The sequence below is a fragment of the Dermacentor albipictus genome, chromosome 1 (genome assembly GCF_038994185.2).
Source record: "Dermacentor albipictus isolate Rhodes 1998 colony chromosome 1, USDA_Dalb.pri_finalv2, whole genome shotgun sequence".
NCBI classification, from domain to species: Eukaryota; Metazoa; Arthropoda; class Arachnida; order Ixodida; family Ixodidae; genus Dermacentor; species Dermacentor albipictus.
This window is the reverse complement of record NC_091821.1, coordinates 410098493-410113609: the sequence shown is the minus strand read 5'-3', so window position 1 is coordinate 410113609 and position 15117 is coordinate 410098493. Positions and strand designations below refer to the sequence as shown.

General features: G+C 43.9%; 1 long non-coding RNA gene across 1 annotated transcript in view; it reads left to right on the top strand.

Annotated features, from left to right (window-relative positions):
• LOC135918179 (uncharacterized) overlaps positions 1 to 8648 on the top strand; it is a 421347-nt gene extending 412699 nt beyond the window's left edge. The window contains exon 5 of the long non-coding RNA XR_010569589.1: positions 8453 to 8648. This is a non-coding gene — a long non-coding RNA (uncharacterized lncRNA). The remainder of the gene's footprint in view (positions 1 to 8452) is intronic.
• The last annotated feature ends 6469 nt before the right edge of the window (positions 8649 to 15117 follow it).

The window sequence follows — 15117 nt, the reverse complement described above, 5'->3', positions numbered from 1 at the left end:
TTTAAAAAAAAAGGTACATTAATTAATTTAATTATTGGGTTTGACGTGCCAGAACCACTTTCCGATTATGAGGCAGACCGTATTGGGAGACTCCGGAAATGTGGACTACCTGGGGCTTTTTAACCTGCCCTTAAAGTGTTCGCATCCTTTTTTAACAAGTTGTGGCAATTGAAAAATCTTATATTTTTTGTTATTTAATAACTGTGCTCCGAGAATTCCCTGGAACTCATAAGTTCTGGTTCATTATAGAGCTCAAGGACTCATCTATATTGCTGTGAAAATTAATTTTGTTGTGATGAGGCAAATTGAAGCAATGAGCGTTGGCGTGATACACACATTTATTATTTGTAATAAAAAGTATAAAATATATTGTTGCACACTTTATGAGGCTGTTGTATGCCTAAATTTATGCTCTATAAGACAGACTAGTAACCGGCATCTATTAACTTCTAAGTTTTATTACTGGGACGTTCCTCATTCCTTAAGTGGAAATGCTTAAATGGGAATAACAGAGTGGCAAAACGTACAAATTCCTCTCGCACAGCTGGAATGTAACTAAGCCCTTGCAACTAAAACTCAATGCGTTAACTAAACTTGTCCTCTAGCAGTACTTTAGAATCACCTCCTTTCACTTTTTGCGCAATATAAAAGAAAATCTTAGGGGCCCCTTTATTGCAGAACATTAGTGCACAGCAATGATGCTAAAGCACAACTTAAAAAGTGAAGCACATTTCGGGCATAAAATTATACAATCAACAGCTACAGTCCGTGGTTTAATTAACATTATCTTCATAATATGACAAGGGACCCACAGGCAGTTAATCTAACTGCCACAACACACGCCGGTAAGCCGTAGTAGGACGATATCGGATAAAACCAGCAAACGCTGATTTTGGTGGTGCAAGAAGTTCCCTCGCACCGTGTTTACGATTTCACAACGTAAGAAGTTATCTCCTCCTGTCATGAAACACACGCGCACGGTAATGGAATAGCGTTTCTGAAAGCAAAATAGTGGGCGCCCGTATGGAGCACGCACACGAAATGACCCACAGCATCTTGCGGGCAACCCTCTCAACCACACATTACCTCGAACATAACTTAGAACAAATGTATATATACATACAAAAACGCTTTACATATGTATGCAACAGCCCCTCCACTACAACTAGTATTCTTTTCTTTTTCTTTGCCCCTTTCGCTGTCTATCACATTCACTCTTTATCTTTACGTCTGCCAGTGAGATCATCAGCTTGTTCTCATAACGCGGTTGCCATTCGGTCTGCGGCACGCCCCCAGAACGATATTGGACTCGGTGCGTTTCCTGTGCTGATGTCACTTGGCTCCTTTTGGCTGTACAAATTGGCATTTGCCCCAACGGCCGTAAACCTCCTGCGCATTGAACACGCGCAGGTCCTCCTCCGGCACCCGCATATCATCCAGGCCTCGGGAAATCCGAAAATTTCCTTGGCCCTCGGGTAATAGTTGCTGTCTCACCTCCGTTTCTTTATTATTATTTGCTGTCGAGATTCTTGACTAAAAGTATGCTAGCATCCTATCATGCTCTTAAAAGATAACTCGGTTCTGTTTTTAATGTTGTTGCCGCATAGCGAGTACTTACTGAGGAGGAGGAAATGACAAGGCGCTGCGATGTTTGTGCCTTAAACAAAACCTTAGAAAAGAAAAAAAAAGGACTTCCTGAAATGATTTGGTAGTGTTGGGTGGACTCCGTTTGCCCATTCCTTACGAAAGTTGTCTCCTGCACCTGCCTTCCGCGCTTGGGATTGTTTTTGTACCCGCGCTTTGTGGAAACTAGAAAGGAGCCGCTTTTTCGGTCAAGAAAAAGCAGGGGGATGTTTGCCACGACATCAACCAAAATTTAAAAATCAGAACATTGGGAGTCCCGTAGGGCGAATCAGACAATCAAGAAATACACTGTTTATTGTTTCTCGGCGTGGCTTTTGCTGTTGGTACCTCAGTGGGGGATGACAGCGTGCGGAGTACAAGTAGTCGATGCAGTTGTAAGGGCAGTGCGCGTGCTAGGGAATGAGCACTCGCATAAGTTCTTTCTTTTTGTGCCATACTATTTGAATGACAGCTACACTGTGAGCAAAGTTACGAGGGTTTAAGACTTCCGAGAATGAACTGTTGCCATTGTTTAGAGAGAGAAAGAAAATGACTTGCCAGAAATGCTAATCGTGACGCACGCATTGCCCTAGGAGTGTTAACTGCAAAATAAACTTGCTGATAGATTTGTGCACAACTACTCATAAGCAGACGGTAACAAGCGTCTGGATTTTCAAGCTTTCTGAGGCTGTTGTTACATGCAGCAGTATCTAAGCCAAAGTGCTTTTAATGCGAAAGCATGACATGCCCCATTAGGCGAAAAATCCGGCGTTGTCGTTGGCAGCGTCACCGAAATAAGGTACCAAAGATTCCTGATGGCGCGAAGAGTAAAAACAAGTCAAAAGATTCTCGGATCGACGTCCAATTTGTCAGGCAGGTTTCTGTAAACAAAGTAAATACATGCATTCGATAAGAAATGTGGGTAAATGTCGGTCTCGGTGGTAATCAAAGCCGGACCTCCAGAGCGTGAGACGACCATGCTTCCCGGACGCCGGGGTGGTCGTGGTTGACTAAAGTCGTGCTTAGTGCGTGCGTAATTGCACACGTTGCATAACTGCCTCGATCACTGCATCCAACCTATCGCTTGCTCTTCGGATGTCATCGGTGCTGTGTTTACTGCGACGCACTCCGAAGCGTCTACCTCAGCGGCAGCTGTGCAACGTGGTCGTCCACAGAAGCGCGCCTCAGAAAGACCGAGCAAAGTAACACAAAAGCAGACGACATCATCACGACAGGCCTATCATTGGGCATAAAATCAAATTCGTGGATATGCAGCAAAAGGATTCGAATGTCTCCAGCCTGTGCCCAACGGATACGCAAACACACACACACGTGTACACCGATTAAGCAGAAACAACTTTAATGCATGTCGAAAACATATATCGAAAACATTTTGCCTAAGCGATTATAATGCTTTCGCATTCGCACACGTATGCAATCTTAAGTTTCGCTGCTGATTTTTTGTTGTTGTTGGAACGTACTCATTTATGAATATATTAGGCAATGGTTCGTAGTTGTACAATATAATACTTATATGTGAGTCTTTGGCGCAGACATAGATGTATCCTCGTGCTTCGCAGTGTTTATCGTCGTATTACTCATTTGTATTCTCTCGCAGTCTTTTCCTAAGACAGATATTATTATCCCGAAGGTATTGCCGACTCATCGAGTGCAATGAATTTTGAACCACCAGGAAGAACGCGCACATCACGAAAAGCATATTCTAGCGCTTAAACTCTGGAAGTTGAGTTTTTTTAGCACAGATGTCACTTTTGACGTTTCCAAAGCTTGCAAGAAAGAGGACTTGAGGAAATTATGAAAGGGATCGGTGCAGTTATGTTCACTGGAACATGTTGAGTTGTACAGAATCTGTTGAGAACCATGATGACAATAGTATTATTTGGAGAAGCGCCTTTCTAAATGTCACTAAATCAACTCTCGTTTCTTTCTGCGACATGTTCCTTCACAAACGCATCTGCTGCAAAAGCCCCCAGCGTCTTAAATATCTAGGGAGTGCACATTAGCTCGACGTGGGAACAATGGCATAGTAGGAGGTAGCAGGAAAGGACAGAGCGAGCGCTAAAGTTGCGCTGTTTTGTTTTCTTTTTGGCACAGCGATGTCACAAGAATAGCACGCCTGGATATGCACGCAGAAGTTACGTTTAAAAAGTCAAAGTGTTCTGTCCAAGAGTTAAACAGACGCATTCCTAGTTCAGAGACCTTAAGTTTTCGAAAATCATGCCTTACTCTTGTGCTATGAAATTCCAAATTTTTGCTTCTGCTGCAAGTTTTCTGCAATAACGGCCCCTTTCGGCTCAGTGTCTCTATGGCGAGCGTAATCGGAACAGTCTTAAAGCGTCGTAACGGAAACTTTTGGGACGCTTTTCTCAACGTCTATTGTTACAAGCAACTCATTACAGCACAGAGTACACTTCGCTTGGTCCATGTGTACTTTGGGTAATCACTTGCGTTTTAGGTAGCTATGTGACATTTTTGTTGTGTTCAAAGTTGAATTGCTTATTCCTAGCAACAATGTTGACTTTACCAATGGGGGAATGATTCTCTTCAGAAAAAAAATCTATTTTCATTCCTCGCTCACAATGTGGGTACCCACATGCTTATTTGGCGATGCACCTTCCCCCCGTCTCCGTTCCTCCCTTCTGTGGAGTCAGCACAGGCTTGGAATTGATGGCCCATGCCAAAACACATGAGTCGCGTTTTTTTTTTTTCAGTTAGCACAGCTTCGAAATGGAAAAGGAAATTGCTTCCTTGACTCATTTCTCTTGTTTGCATAATGTACTGTGTAAAGTCATAAAACAGTACTTTATCTTCTTCAAAATATCTATTCCGGGAAATCTTAAAGTTGAAAGAAATACCTGCAAACAAATGTCAACAGAAAAAAGAAGGCTTATTTGAATTCCTCTGTTTTTCTAATACTTCTGCAGATAGCTTTATGTAGTGATAAGCTTCATGGAATTTTGCTGTTGTTGTTGTTCTGGTTCTTGATGTAGTTTCTATCCGGTCTTTGCTCGCCTGCAATTTCTGCGGTACATTAAGTAAGTAATACAGGGTCATCCAGCAGTTTCCCCAAACCTCTTTTGACCTCCTTCTCTCCGTTTTTTGGTTACTTTGATTCCGCATGGTCTCGCAATTGACTTCGCTTCTTTCGGAAGTTGGTGGCAGCTCGACAACCCACAGAATCCTTTTCAATCTCAGAAAAATACCCCCGTTATTTTACCGATGGCTTTGACTGCGCAACCAATCTTGGCAACCCGGTATATTACATCATATTATTTGTACGCGGCTTACTTCAAGATTCTAGTTTACTCCAGTGATTCTCGAGGATTTTGAAAACATTTTCTTTGTTTTAGCACGAAAGTATTTGTAATTCATTTAATCTTCGTCCTGTTTTAGGCTTAGAAGGTCATGGACGATATTACATTTCCTGGGGCAACGTTCAAGTGAGTTTAACCCTGTTGTTGTTCGGCCATCCTGGAGTGGGCTGAGAGGATAAAGGAGGCCTACTTCAAGTAGTTCCTCTCCCACCCTCTATTCCATTGCCCCCTTCCCTTTAAAGAGGGATAAATAAAGTTTTTCATCGTGCTTTTTTGAATTCTTCGCCTTCAGAAAGCCCTTGTTTTAGACATGTCTGCCCCTTATCTTCTATTTAGAATATTGTAAATTTATCTGTACAGATTACGTAATGTGTTTTTCAGATGCAGCTGTGGAAGGTAAAAGGAAATTCTTTCTCTAATCTGATATTTTAGGACGAAGCAAACGTTAACGGTGACAGGAGCAACAGTTTAAAGAGCAGCTTTACTTGCGTCCCGCTCCCAACTTTCCTGACAGTGGTTGGCGTGTACTTCCTCAGTCTGATCATAGAGTGCATGCTCAGGAAAAATGAATTACGCGCTCTGTGGTGAAACCAAACCTCCGTCCCCCAGCACAGCGGCCTGGTCATCTAACCATTAGGCCACAACAGTGCTTTTCTTTTTCCTTTATTGCACAAAAATGATCTCAGCAGTGTTGAGCGAACATTCTTTAAGTCACCACTAAGTCACACACAAAAAGCAAACAAAAGCACACTATGCTACGCAGTTCAATGTAAGCTCAAAAATCCCGCTAACAAACACAAGCGCCCGGAAGCGAAAGCCACTAAGGAACGCGATCAAAGGTTTTGATGCCGTTACGTATACTAACGTACCAACGCGAACTAGCTCTTTGAGATGATCGCTGCGTGTGTCACATCGCCTATAGCACGGGGTTCATTAAAGAGCATGCGTGCGCCCGAGCAGACGTGAAGCGGCTGCGTTTGGAGAGCTTGTAATGTGGATGATGTGGTTTGGGCGAGGACCTTGCACCGGCATTGCAATAACACAAAAACCAGCGCGGGCTTCAACTGAAAGAGTTATATGGCCGGGATACCGCTTAATGTTACAGTTTTTTTCGCAGTCAGAAGCATACCTTCGAGGCATTTCTTCGATACCCCTCCCTACCACCTGGAAGATGCAAACATGCCATGTAGCAAGCTTCTCCCTATACACATGGCTCGAAATCACGTGGTGCGCCGTGTAGTATATGCCAGGAAGAACGAACAGAAGACAGTTTAGCAGATCACGGATGCGCTCACTCGCGTTCACAAGGGCCTAGCATGTCACTAAGTCAATTACAGCAAATGAACAATCGTATTCTACAATGCTACTACTGACAACACTGGAGCAAGAATCGAAAGTATCCACGCTCAACCGCATCCTACATAATCTGAACTGCGATCCACTACATGGGCTTTCGACAGAACGATAGGTATTCTAGCGGCAGAAGCACTATAAATATGTACGCAGACTTGCAAGACGCATTAATGCTTGTAAGTCACGCTGTCACTTACGTTCCGCCGTACATTGGATTAAAAAGTTGTGCAAGGCGGCAGCTTACTATGCAACTGCAGCCAAGAATGTGGCCATCCACAGGCCACCTAGTCGCAGTGGCATCCGGAGAAACTAGAAGACCCATGAGGCTGCGCAGGCTCTAGTATCCAACCACTCAGTTTCACCACTCGTCTACGCCTTCTGTATCCCTATCGTCAAGATTTCAGGATGATTTTCATTGCCTTGATCAAGTGTTCTCTTAGGAGGCAAAGGCGGAAGCACCTGCGAAGGGCTGAACTTGCCAGCTACTACTTACTGCTTCCTGCTTCACCTAGCGCATGAGAAGTGCTTTTCCTGCGACTGTAGTACGGCTTTCCCCTTACGCTAGGCCTGCTTGAAAAGTGGCATACTTACGTGAGAGTTGGGGCCGAGGCAACTCAGCAAGATGTGTACGCTCTGACGACATTGCATGTAGCGTTCTCCAGTACGCCCGCACTTGCTCCGACTGCAAACATGAACTGTATGACCCATCGCTATGCACCTGACGTGGGACTGTGTGGCACACGAAGTGGCTCAGACGAAGCTCCTTCGCCGAGAAGAGGTGTTTATCTACGAGGGGTCGATTCGACCGGTGGGTGGCTTAGAGGAGCGTCGCTCTGGCGTGAAATTTGTACTGACCTTTACCAGGTATTACGGGCCCTTACATCTGGTGTAGATTCTTATCCTCCCAGCGCACCTTCCACTTCTGATGCACTTTCTTCCCTTTCCCATTCCTCGTATATTGCGCGAAAGAGCCATCATATTCAATATAAATAATTTATTTATTCAATCAACGGAACGAACATACTATTCCACTTGTATTTCGAGCATACCATCGGGTACGACACTAAATACAGACGCCACCTTTAGCCATTGCCTACGCATGTGGAAAAGAGAACATTCAGAATTGAGGCAATGAAACAATGCTAACTCTTGAGGGATTACGTATACGGGTCAATTAATAGGTCGTTGGTGTGAAAGATAGACTCAGTCTATAAAGCAACCTGAAAATCGTAGGTTCATACTAATTGTTCGTGTCTGAGCCCACTGCTATGCAACCGGCTATACACATTTGCGTGGTGTGAATTTAAGTTTATTAACGCAATAGCGTTAAGGAGCTCGTGTCACAGAAAAGCCGGTGTCGTCGGTGTTGGCGTCGGTGGCGTTGGCTGTGAGCGAAAAAATCCCGGAAGGCAATTCATAAGTGAAAAGAACTTGCAAGATGGGCTGTGTGGGAATCGAACCAGGGTCTCCTTAGTGTGAGATGGAGACGCTACCACTCAGCCATGAGTTCGATGGTCCAAAGTGGGACAAAAGCACCTCTAGTGAATGCGTTATTGACTTAGAAATGTGCGATAGAAAGGTATACTGCGCTGCATATCAGTAAATATGAGCATGTAAATTACAGAAGTCGCAGTTAAACGATTAGCGAAGTACGTTTCCGCTACATTTCTTCTGCGTTTGGCGCACACGCAGAGCCATCTTGCGCCAAACACAGAAAATCCCCTCCTCGCAATGTACGGCGCTGCCCCGATAGGTGGCGCGCCACTCTCCCGCTTGTACCCTTCGTCTCGTCAAGTGCATGCCGAGCTAATGAGTGGGCGGTGCGAATGGGGTGCGATAACGCTATCGTGTTGCACTCTCGAAAGCGGAGCTTCCTCCCATTTTTTTATGTACTTATGTAGCTATGCACTCTGCTATTCTATCCGTTGATTAGATGCTCATCACGTCTCAAAAACTTAATGTTTTTCAATGTTCCTAGACTTTACCCTGTGTTTTCCATTTATTCATAAAACTGTGTATGCGTATGAGTGTTTTTGTAATCTCTTCATTGCCTTCCTTTGTACTCGTGTACGGAATATCACAAGTGTTTGTTTTCTTAGTCTCTTCACTGCTTCTCAGTGTTGTTCATGTTTTTATTTCAGGTTTGCCCAGCGTTGAAAAGCAGCAGGCTCCGCTAAAGTCTCCAACCTCTCCTTCAACTGGATCTCAATAAAGGATCGCGTGTTTCTAACTCAATAAATCAAGAATGTTTGGCCGGCTACAAATAATCGGGGACAGAAATATTTCTTTTGCGCAGACAAATTTCAACACAGCAACTTACTGGTAAAGCATTCGTCTACCAGCACCTTTTTCTCTATTATGTCAGTAGAAAAACTTACAAGAGCGTAAACAGTGATCCAACGCACCTTTCGCGCACAGTGCGCGCAATGTGCAAAAAAGAAAAGAATACTGTGTATTAAAATTCGATGTTTGTAAAATAATCCTACCTGCAAGCAAATAATGACCATCAAAGTGTGCCTGCTATTGCCGAGCGTGGGTGTGCCTTCATTCCTGAACTTCATTTTCTTTTATTCTCCTTTTCACTAGGTTTCACGAGATCATATTTCGCCAAATCAAATGTGAATAACATGGGACTTGGCTCAAATTACTGCCATCGTGGTTTATTTCTTTATTTATTTTTATTTATTTTTTGGCATCGCAATTCGAAGCTTGACTCAAAGGAACACTCTTCACACGGGGTGGGATCTGTTGAGTGTTGGGCTTGGATTTCGCGGAACGATTATTGTAAGGCAGTATGGGCGCAAGGAGCACGAGTTAGAGGGACAATGGAGCGGCTTGTTTCTAGTTTCATGTATACTTATGAGCGTATATACTGGTACGCTTGATTAACTTTGCTTGTTCTAATATACGAACAAAAGAGCGTGGAATGAAAAGTGAGTGGCCGGAAGAAATTTCTATTCTCTTGGGAAAAGAGGCAGGACCTTCCTCCGTCCACCGTATTTATACGTTTTGTTACACGTCATCAGGCTCCGGTGCTGCGTAAAGCGCATTTCCATTAGGCATGTGTAGTGGCAAGAACTTGGTAAACGTTAGAATTTGGCTTCTGCGGTATATTTTCCTCATGGTGCTGGATAAGGCTTGTCAATGATGCAATAAAACAATTCTTTCTTCTTTCTGGGGTAAAGAGGCGGAGGGAATGGGGAGTTCACGGGCTTCGAACCGAATTGGCTGGACAAGTACATTGCGTATGGTAGTCTTCTGAGTACATGAATAAAGCGAGTACATGGAGAAATTTGTAAAAGGAAGTTCTAGAGGAGTTCTGTAGTTGAGACATTATATTGATCAATGCTAACGGGCCTACAGAAAGCTGCAGCACTGGCAACGATTAGTTAGCAATTAAATTCTCACGACAAATGTAAGTGAATGACCTGAAGTGTCGATTTTATACACGCAGTAAAATGGTGTGACATTTATCAAGCTTGACGAAGTGTTACTGCATATTGAGATTCTTCTTGTAATAGCCAAAAGAAGAAACTTTTTTTCAATATTATTTCGTTACGTCATCTATGGTGAAATACGAAAAACTGAAGAAGCAAAGATACGCGTATACATAGCCTTGAACATTCAATAGCCCATGATATTTTGCAACAGAACACAGCTTACACAACAGAAGACAACTAATAGAAGAATTTCTATTAGCCTTCCTCCCTGTGGTCATTAAACCGAAGTTCTTCGCGGTTATTTTTCACTGCACGGCGTCACGGCGGTTCTGTCTGGTTTATCCAAAACGTGTGTATATCGCATCGCACAATGCGCCGCTCTTTAAAAATTTAGTACAGTGGCCGTCATAGCACGGCGCAGTCTCGTTTTACCTTTGTTGTAGCCGCCATTTGTTGTGAGAAAGTGTTTGTAACACGGCCCAAACATAATTCAGGTATATAATTTCAAAAACTGCCTCAAAATTCTTTTCGACACCTATACCATGTCGCTGGTGGTTTTAAACAGAGCTACCAAAAGTGTCCTGACCAAAGCTTTGTTAAAATCGGAGACGGCATAAGCGGTTCTTCAGAATTATTCGCGAAGACAAGATGTAGCTATATTTAGCACAATCATAAAATAGCTTATTTCTAAGTGCACGTTAATGTAATTCTGAGTTTTATGTGCCAGAACCATGATCTCATTAGAAAGCACGGCGTATTGAGGAACCACGGACAAATTTTGACCACCTTCGTTTCTTGAAGGAGCACTGAATGCGCTGCACACGAGCGCATTTGCATTCAGCTTCCATTGGAATGTGGCCGCCATGGCTGGGATCGAACCCGTGATCTCGAGCTCAAGACCGCAATGTCATAGCCACTGAGCAATCGCGGCAGGTTTGAGTGAAGGTACTGCAGTCGGTAGGGCGCCTCTTCAATATTGTTTGCCGCTGCAGTCAGCGAGAGAACGCGCGAAGATATTTGACACGCCTTCATTTAACACATTGGCGTCAACTGACACAAAGCTTTGCAGGAGGTATTCAGAAACCTGGATTGAGAAGAATTGGGGTTAAGAGTTAATAGAGAATACATTAGTAACTTGCGTTCCACTGATGATATTGCCTTGCTTAGTAATTCACGGGACAAGTTGCAATGCATGCTCACTGACCTGGAGAGGCAAATCAGAAGGGTAGGTCTAAAAATTAATCTGCAAAAATTAAAGCAATATTTAAAAGTCTTGGAAGAGAACACAGTTTATGATAGGTAACGAGGCACTTCCAGTGCCTCATTACCTATCATAAACTGCTGTTTCTCATTCTCTGCTGTTTGTGATTCGCTTTACCTGGTGTGACTGCTCTCCCATCGAGCGTCAGCTATGCTGAGGGAAACTTCGGAGGGAACCAGCTACTAGATGGTTCGATTGGTCTTTCGCCCCTATACCCAGGTCGAACGATCGATTTGCACGTCAGAATCGCTTCGGACCTCCACCAGAGTTTCCTCTGGCCTCGTCCTGCCCGGGCATAGTTCACAATCTGAATGCGTCTATTTAGGGCAGGCAGTGACCGCGGCTCTGGATCATGAGACGGAAATAATCAGAAGAATAGGAATGGGCTTGCGTGCGTTTGGCAGGCATTCTCAGATCATGAACGGCAGGTTGCCATTATCCCCCAAGAGAAAAGTGTATAACAGCTGTGTCTTACCAGTACTCACGTACGGGGCAGAAACCTGGAGGCTTACGAAAAGGGCTCGACTTGAATTGAGGACGACGCAACGAGCTATGGAAAGAAGAATGTTGGGTGCAACGTTAAGCGATAAGAAAAGAGGAGATTGGGTGAGGGAACAAATGCGAGTTAATGACATCTTAGTTGAAATCAAGGAACAGAAATGGGCATGGGTAGGACATGTAATGAGGAGGGAAGACAACCGATGGTCTTTAAGGGTTACGGACTGGATTCCAAGGGAAGGGAAGCGTAGCAGGGGGCGGCAGAAAGTTAGGTGGGTGGATGGAATTAAGAAGTTTGCAGGGAAGACATGGCCATAATTAGCTCATGACCGGAGTAGTTGGAGAAGTAAGCGAGAGACCTTTGCCCTGCAGTGGGCGTAAGCAGGACGACGACGATGATGATGATGATGATGATGATGATGATGGCTCCACTGGAACTACACGACGTTACGCGATACAACTTAGCCATAAAAAACACTTCTTGAGCACGAGGAACGGCTAGTGTGGCCAATTTCTCTGGCAAGCTATGCTCTGAGCAAGTTTTCAAGAACGGGTTCCCTACGGTACACTGCGCGAACGTACTTTTTCTTTAGAGTGACGATCTCATGTTTTGTAGAAGTGAACTTAGGTCTATGCCCGATGCGTAATGTGGGATGTCTGCCACTTTTCAAGAACGGAAGCCCACGGGCCATCAGCCGAGTCTGTGTTACCTGATAATTCCTCCTTGATAACATAAAGTCTGCGTGCTTCGAAGTGTGGAATCCCGTGAAGCCGATGCTTAGAAAGATTGTTATTTTTCCAAAGCTTTACTTTAAACCGCAGCCCAACCTTACTTAAAGACGTAACAGTGGGAGTGTTACAGCTACTCGTTACGTGTATAGGAGGTATCCGAACCACGCACCACTCTATGTAAAGTGCGAATAGTGGCCCCTTCTTTTCTCCTTCCAGCCGCTCTAAATATAGTGGAGCATCCCTCGTTCTTTTTTCTAGTTCTTCCTTTCCGGCTCACCTCCTCTGACTGTCACCGCCTTCTATTCTTTCCCAGCTGGCGTAGGGTGCCAAAAGCACTGTTTCGCATGCTCGCTTTTGATGCCCCATTTCATAACAAGCAGCCCCGCTTCGCTACGCCCCTTTCACTCAGAAGCAGTATTCTGCACTGCATCAGAGCCATACTTGGCGGGAGCGGGACGGTGGAAATAAATTCTAAAGGACGCAACCACGGTCGATGGACGAAAGCGCGAAAAATGTGCACCAAGCTCCGCGTACAGAGGCAGCAGAAGCAGCAGCAACAGGAAGTGTGGGAGAGAACGGGATGGCCCGGCCGGCCACACCATTTTTTTCTTTCGCTACTAGCCACCGTTTGCTCTTCTTATCATTGATTTTACTACTTCCTCTTATCTTCTCTCCTTCGTGATGGTCTGGTCATTAATGTAGCGGCACTGGGGCTTTGTGCTCAGGTGATCGATGAACGCATTTTCTCTTTCTAGAGGTCACGCATCCTTGCAATTTCGCAAAGATGTAAAGGAAATGCGGTCATTATTTCCCGCCTTCCGTATTATCATCTTGGCCGGCGTACCGTGCGGCGTGGTGAGAGCGCAGTGCTGTACCGGTAAAAATGAAAAGATAGGAAGAATAATACCCTAATTCAAAAGAAAACTTTGATGCTGATATCTTACCGCCTGAGATTTATGCAAATAACCGCAGCTATTCTTTGTTATTTTTGTGTGCAGTGTGCGGTAATACGCTCGGTTTGCGTCACAATTGCTCTCCATCGGAGCACCGCCTTTATTTACCCTTAAAATGCGGGGCGGAAAAACTTTTTCTATTATACAATAAATAAGCGTGCATGAATGCGTTTAGGCCTGGCGCTCTCGGAGAGCGTCTTGGGCACTTCGATTCACGTAATAAAGATTCCGCCGTCATCCTGTGCACGGTCAAGTCCCACAGGGGAGAACCGCGATGAGAGGTGGGACACGATTATGAACTTCTTCCAGAAAGCACCAGTATGTTGCCTCTTTGCATAACCAAAAACAGAAGAAGAAGGCATCAACTATCTTCAAAGATCATACGACGCCGTTTAATCTGGCACATCGAGGAGGCAAATTCTTTACTAATACCGTTATAAACCCAAAGTACAAGGTCACCAACGAAAGCTTATCGCCCATTGAACCTTGTTTTTCTACTGATACATACAATTGCGAATCCTAGTCATTTTTATAAGGTGCATAAGTTTGATAAAGGAAGAGGGAAATTAAAGAAAATACAACTTCCGCATATATGACCCCAGGCTGCAACCTCCGCACGACTTCTCCGATTCTCTACCAATTCATCTATGGCGGTGGCTGCCTCTCGATCTCGTTTCTTCGGTATCTTTATGCAGGTAGATAGACGTACTTACATGTACATGTATACTAATGTATGTATATTCGTACATGTACACGTATTTATTTTTTTCTCGGTCTACTGTACATTATGACTTAGTGGTTTATATGTCATTTTCTAACGTAATGAACTGTTTCGTTGTTTTGTCAGTACATATGAAAAGAGTCAGCATGTGAGTTAGCAGTGTCTGGCGGAAGGGGGGGGGGGGGGGGCGGGGACATCTTTTTTCCAACTTACTGTATAGCTTGTAATGCCATCGTTTAATACAAATCTACTATTTGGTATGTGTATTGATGCACCATTTTCCTGCAGCGCTTGTCACTGCCACCTTGGGTGCTACGGCATTTCTCAGACAAACTGATTTCTTTTAGCCGTACCACCTGAGACCTTATGTAGGCCTCGAAGGACAAATAAATAAACGAATAAAGAAATTAACGAATTAACTGACCACTTTAGAGGCCTTAAATGCGTTAGAGCGTGCCACTTAGGGCCATATTACACTCAGGAAGTGTGACATTCTTTAATAAGTTCTTCCTTTTAGAGCGATAGCTGTCATGGGCTCACTACCTCGTTCGTTATGATGTCCGCCAGTGTCGGTCGCATGAATTCCAAAGTTATTGCGAGAATTTCATTCGAAAATAAAAAAAATATGCAGAACAATTGCATATGTTGAAATCTACGTGAAGCGATGATTTAGTCAAGTGGTAATTTAAATGCTTTACAAATAACGACGTTACGTACAATACCGTTTAATTTCATACTATTTAAAGTTCAATCTCATGCAATGATATGTTTATTCACCGAAAAGGTTACAACTCTGTTATCCCGCTGTTCTTATGCGTACGTAAAACATCGCTTTTGGACGCCCGGTGACACACATCGAATGGTTAAATCACAGAAAATAACGTGTATCAAGTATTCTCTTGAATATAATCCACTATTCTGTAATATATCGTTGTTCTGTAGAAATAGCTGAAAGCCGGCATTATTTGTTCGGTTTTGACATGGGAAATTATTTTGTTGCACAGAGCAGAAATGCGAATACTTGCACTACATTGTGAGTCAGCATACAAGGGTTATGGGAGCCCGTTTCCTGATACTTTCATGTGGTGCATGCATAACACTCACTCATATAAAGGGTGTTTCAGCGAGCGCCTTCAAAATTTTTAAGCGGTTGCCTGTGGCAGATGGCTGAATTCCGGATGATGAGGTGTTCTACTCGAAG